This window comes from Spodoptera frugiperda, chromosome 7 (assembly GCF_023101765.2).
Source record: "Spodoptera frugiperda isolate SF20-4 chromosome 7, AGI-APGP_CSIRO_Sfru_2.0, whole genome shotgun sequence".
Taxonomy (NCBI): Eukaryota; Metazoa; Arthropoda; class Insecta; order Lepidoptera; family Noctuidae; genus Spodoptera; species Spodoptera frugiperda.
The window spans coordinates 12,433,640-12,439,639 of NC_064218.1; positions in this window are offsets into that span (position 1 = coordinate 12,433,640).

Consider the following 6,000-nt stretch of genomic DNA (forward strand, 5'->3'; position numbering starts at 1 on the left):
TGTCTGATTAACGTTACACAAGGTGAAACTACCACGTTTTTCTTCTTGTATAACGCCTTTAGGCTATGAATGTTCTAATACTAACCCTACTTTTTCCTGGCGTAGGTAGAATAAGAGCTGACTACATATAAAACAAAAACCGAGCAGTGAGGCTCTTTAATAAACCAGAACCTTTTGGTAAATCATAAGAAAAAATGTTATATAGGTACCATTTTGTTTATAATGATAATAAGATATTAACGTCTATGCCAATTTTCACCTCTATGCGAACTATTTCAAGATCATATGTTTATCTTGACTGGGCTAAATCCCTCTCTCTCTAATAACTACAGCACATTATCAATACTTACGTTGTTTCCAACACACAAACGGTATAAGTAGAGAAACAGGCCTCTCATCTAAAGTCACAAAAGATGAAATTACATCGAGATCAAAATCATTACTATAAACATATTTTACTAAAAAAATAAATACAGCCAAAGTTGGTACTAAAATGTGAGCGTCCATATTTCTGGATGGTTCTGAAGAATGATAGAAAATGTATGTAAACGGGACAGGAGGTATATAAGAGGGTTATTATATAAACATTAGCATTTAGTATGCAAGCGCGCTTCTTGTAACCCATGCTATCGGATTACAGTTACACACAAAAGTGGTTTGTTTAAGGGCTGATTTTTCGATTAACATATTTTTTTTTTGTAAAATTAACATTTGAAAGTTTTTAGTATGGAAGAATATGAATGATGACGGAGTATGAAAATAAAAAATCTTTTTAGTCCATCAGTTAGGTAATGATAAAATATTAGAACGTTTTTTTTTGTCATAGAAGATAACAATACTTAGAAGAAACGAATTAAAGTTTAGGTAGGAGTGGGAGCAAATACGTAATTTCGACACCAGCAATTTATACTACGCTAACTCGAAATTTGGAAAAAACTTTTTTATGTCAAGTTGCTTAAAATGTGTGTTTACATACGTCATAAAAAAATTGAGAAGAAATATGCAAAAATTAGAAAGTTACAAATCTTATAAAACGCTATGTAAAGGTACTTTTTGAAATCACTCGATTTATATTACGCCAACTATTATTAGCGGAGTGTGCGCGGGGATCACTTTGGTCAAAGTCCGTGCAACACTGCACTAACTCATAGTTAGCGTAGTTTAGTGCGTTCGTGTGTATACTTGTTCGTTTGTAAAATGAACTACTTAGCGACTTTTACATAGTAAATACTTATATAATTAGTTTATTAATGGTACGTTGACTATTTTTTTTGTAAGTAAGTACATGTTCTTTATAAAAATATTGAAATATGCATCAGATGATTGATCATGCACTACGACCTCCCGTACTACACTACGCTAACATTAGTTAGACGTGTATAAAATGTATTTTTTTTTGATGAATTTCGTTTATATACGGCTAACTTGCGCTAAATCAAAAAATAGAAATAATTAAGGAAATATAAATATGAGATATTACAATGAATAAATTAAATATTAAGCATACCAAATTTCAAAAAAGTATCTTAATTAATGTAAAAGTTATCACGTTTTTCCCTTTAAACGCCTCTACTGTAAAGTACGCTTTTTGAGTTAGCGTAGTATAAATTGCTGGTGTCGATTTCTACGTTTAAAATGTACCTAGAAGTGACGTCAGGCTATATTTCAAATCGATATAATCGATATATACCTACTTTCGAAAGTATTTATTTTGTTTCCGTAATAAAATAAAAAAAAGTAAATGAAAATGAATACGTGTCTAATGTTTTAAAATATGACAAGACGGACATTAAAAGAAAAATTAGTCATCTACCCTATTGAATTCGGAACTTGACAAAGTATTCTACGAAGGAAAAAGCTATCTCTACAATAGTACAACTAAGAACTTAAATGACTATACATACGTAGGTAAGTACTTAACCGACGAGACTTCCTAAATCGTAAAACCCAATTGGTAACATTTTACCAGCACCTAACCTGGTGATCGAATCAAAGACGTCATTCTAATCAGTCGACTAACTTAATAAGGCAGTTGACGCAATCCTTAGGTACTAGGATGTCAATAGTAAAAAATAAAGGAAAACACAGTCATGTAATTATTTTATTTATTTACCTGGTCATCCCTTTAAGATTCTGCTTAATCTGCAAAAAATATAGGTACCTGGGTAATACAGCATGATCTCATTACTTGCGGATGCTTTAATTAATATTGAAATTAATTATTAAAATATTCATCACCTTCGGTCATCATCATCATAGACGTGGTCGTGTTATTAAAATGCATACGAGTGCAGTACTTGAGTAAAAGCCATTCCTACTCCTGCTCTTTAAGCCGGAGCCCCAGAAACCTGCTAGGTAGTCCGCAGCTCCGAGTCGGGCATCAGTCCTATTGGGCCCCATCTGTAGTGGTCTGATGGCTCTATGAAGTGCACACGGAACGCGACGATGTCCGTAAGGATTGAGGAGCCACATCCAATTTTTTAAATCTGATTTTACCATTATTTAGCAGCAAGGTAGCTAATTTTGCAGCAAGATATATAAATAGATATATTAATGCAAAAGTGACTCCTCAATCTAAACGTTTAAATTGAGGAGCTACCTGGAACTCGTTAAGTAATAGATGAATATTTCGCGCCGTACGCTTGGGAAACAAAATAACCTACGAATACTTACTAAACTATTCAGCGTTTGTCAGTGATTGTACAAGCTCAGTGATACGAAATTATATGGCCGCTCTAATGATAGGTTGTAGTCTTGTCTTGTAGCACAGAATTATCATAATATTTCACTTCACTACCTCACATTATAATACGGTTAACTCGTAAACTATGGGGTACGAATACCAAACTGTTTTGAAGCTTATTTTATTAAATAATAATGATGTTTGTTGTGGTGTTTTCCAGTGCCGGATAAAACCGACGCGGGGCCCGTAGCAATTGTGAACAGGGGGCCGGTGAGTTATTTTATTATTGCCTATTGAAATTTAGGATGTAAATAAAACAGCACGTTTACAATAAGGCCCGTCTCAAGTTCTAGAACAATATAAGTTTTTAAACTGACATGGTCACTAACTATATTATTAGAACTTGAGACGGGATATTTACCATGTACCGTGATCATGGCGCTTGCAACAGTGCCGAAATATCGGAAACTCATCGACATAAATAAACATGGTAAATATCCCGTCTCAAGTTCCAATAATAGTTCTATAACAATGTCATTACTTCCTAAATTTGTACATATTATGCTCCTACTATATGGCTAATCCGGCACTGGGTTTTTCTTTAAGTGTCAACTATGTCGTAGTAATTCAATATAAATATTATGTAGATACTCGTATATGGACGAGGGATACCTATGTAGGTGATTTTTGGAATAGGGAGGCTGATTAATCAATTGATGATCAAGGCGCTTTCTCTTTAAACCAATTTCAATGTCAATGCAGTTTCAATCAGCGAACTGCTAGGGAGTGGAATTATTTACCGGAGTCTGTGTTTCCTGATGAGTATAACCTGGATGCCTGCTAGGCCTGAGTGAATAATATATTATGTTGCTTATAGAGCAGACGTGCTTCATCGTAGGCCGCATCATCGCTTACCACCAGGTGAGATGGTAGCCAAAGCTCGATGCCATAAATAAAAAAACAATCGAATAAAATTTTCGAAGTGCACTTCGAGTCACTTGCAGTTTTTGTAGCTGTTTTTCTTATTGTAACAATATTTTTCTATTCTTATCTATTTCTTTTTGAACAAAACAAACACATTATTTGACTATTTAGGTAGGTATATCCACATAAATCGTATATCGACACGACAGAAATAAAAACAAAATATAGTAGACCCGGTTTCTCGCATTTCATTTGCTTATTATAATAGCTATTTTAAAAATTATCATAGAAATGTTAAATATTATTGACAAATTAATAAGAACGAGATTTTTTACATGTTTTTTTCTAAACTTGTTTGGTAGAGGAGCAAAAACATGTCGCTTATGTATTAGGAAATATATAGAAGTGTAATTATGGAGGATAAGGATTAATATTTCAAATTGACTTTAATAAGCAATAACACTTCCTAGACTTAAAACTAATGTAGGACTAATGAGTAGGTATTCAGAATAAATCAAGACTATGATTGGTGATTGGAATAGGTGGCCTGACTGGTGCGGAGACTAGGCAACGTATAGCGGGTTCGTTCGCAGCTCGAAGCAACTCTTTGTGATTTTTTTTTTATGGAACCTGAGCTTACGTATCACCTGTTGGTAAGCAATCGGCGTCGCCCATGGACACCTAAAATACCAGAGGCGTTACAAATGCGTTGCCGGCCTTTTGGGGGTTAGGAATTTAAGGTTTGTTGGGGTATCGGGGATTGGGAAGGGAATTGGGCCTCCGGTAACTTCACTGTGTGATCCACAAATTGTTATTTCGACTCTGGGTGTGATGTGTATGCGAAGTTGTATATTTATAAAACGCATCCACGACACAGGTGAAAATCTTAGTGTGGGGGAACGTTTTCTTTAAAAAGTAAATTAAAAATATTTAGAATTTAGAATAAAATTCTTTAGGTATTATGTATCAAGATTGTGACTAGATCTTGTTTTAGATCTATCCTTTCGATATAGAATTTTAACATGTATAAAGTCTATACAAAATCAGTTATACATACATAATCAATCGACAAATATGTATGACATGTTTACAAATAACTACAAAATACCAATACGTACTCTAGGCAAGTCTAGTGTCTAGTCAGATAGAATTCTAGACACATTACCAGGCTCAGTGAAGTGATTAATAGATTCTTTAGTGTTTATCTCAGTGGAGCGTTTAGTCTGCCATAACAGTAATGGGCAATCACTGAGTATGTGGAAAAATATTATGGTGTAATTATTGGTAGTACTTGTATTTACTTCTTTATGATATAACAACTGTTCATGTAGGTAACGTGTAAGTATTTACTTTTTTATCCTATATACATGACTGTGTTCATGTAGGTGTGTAGGGCTACATGTTTCATTATGGTTTAGGTATAAGATAGCTTCATAAGACATTATCCAATTAAGTTTGTCTGTCAGCTCGTTTGCTTCCTATTCCATAAAAAAATATTTCACTATTACGGCCTCACAGAAACCCGACGTGAAACAAAGCAAGCTTTGTTTCACGTCGTGTAAGTGAGGTTACCGGCCCAATTACCACCCTCCCCTAACTAGTATCCGTGTATCCCCAACAATCCTCAAATTCCTAACATAACCTGCAAAAGGGCGCATCAAGTGATCTGTGTGCATGTTTACCGGTTTATCCTCATAAAAAGTCATCACAAGAGATATTAATTTTGTCTTTAGCTAAGTATGTAATTATCACAAGCCTATTTACCTTTCCTATTTACTAAGAAATTATAAGGAAAAAAAGACATCTTCATTCAAAAGATTCCATTCATAATAAATATATCACAATTATCACAGAATAACTGGACCATAGTGACCATGGCCCAAAACCCTTTGAGGATAAAGTATCAAAAACTTTACGCGCCAAAAATGAGTCAACCATCTTGTATTCTCAGAATTTGACACACTACATTTCAATATCAATTTTGTACTCTATTTTATATTAAATAGAATTCCAAATTGCTTAATCTGTAGTGTAATGGATGGCTGAACGTGATAATGATTAGGAGTTAGTTTAATGGAATATTTCAGTTCAATTTAAAATAATTGAGCGGCGTTTTTGTATGTGGATGATCTCTCAGAAATGAGAATGATTTTAAATTCTTTCTACAAATTACAACATAGTTAGGAATGACCAGAATGAATTTTAGAAATTCATAGACAACGAATTGTAGTTCATCTATTTTGATAACAAAATCTATGAAGAAGGAGACGAATATTAGATACGTAATACCATCCCGTAGTGCAGTATGATAAAAGATGAATCACTACTAATTAAACACTGTCATCGGCAGTATTTCCAAACCGATACGACCTTGAAACATTCAAGAAAAGAGC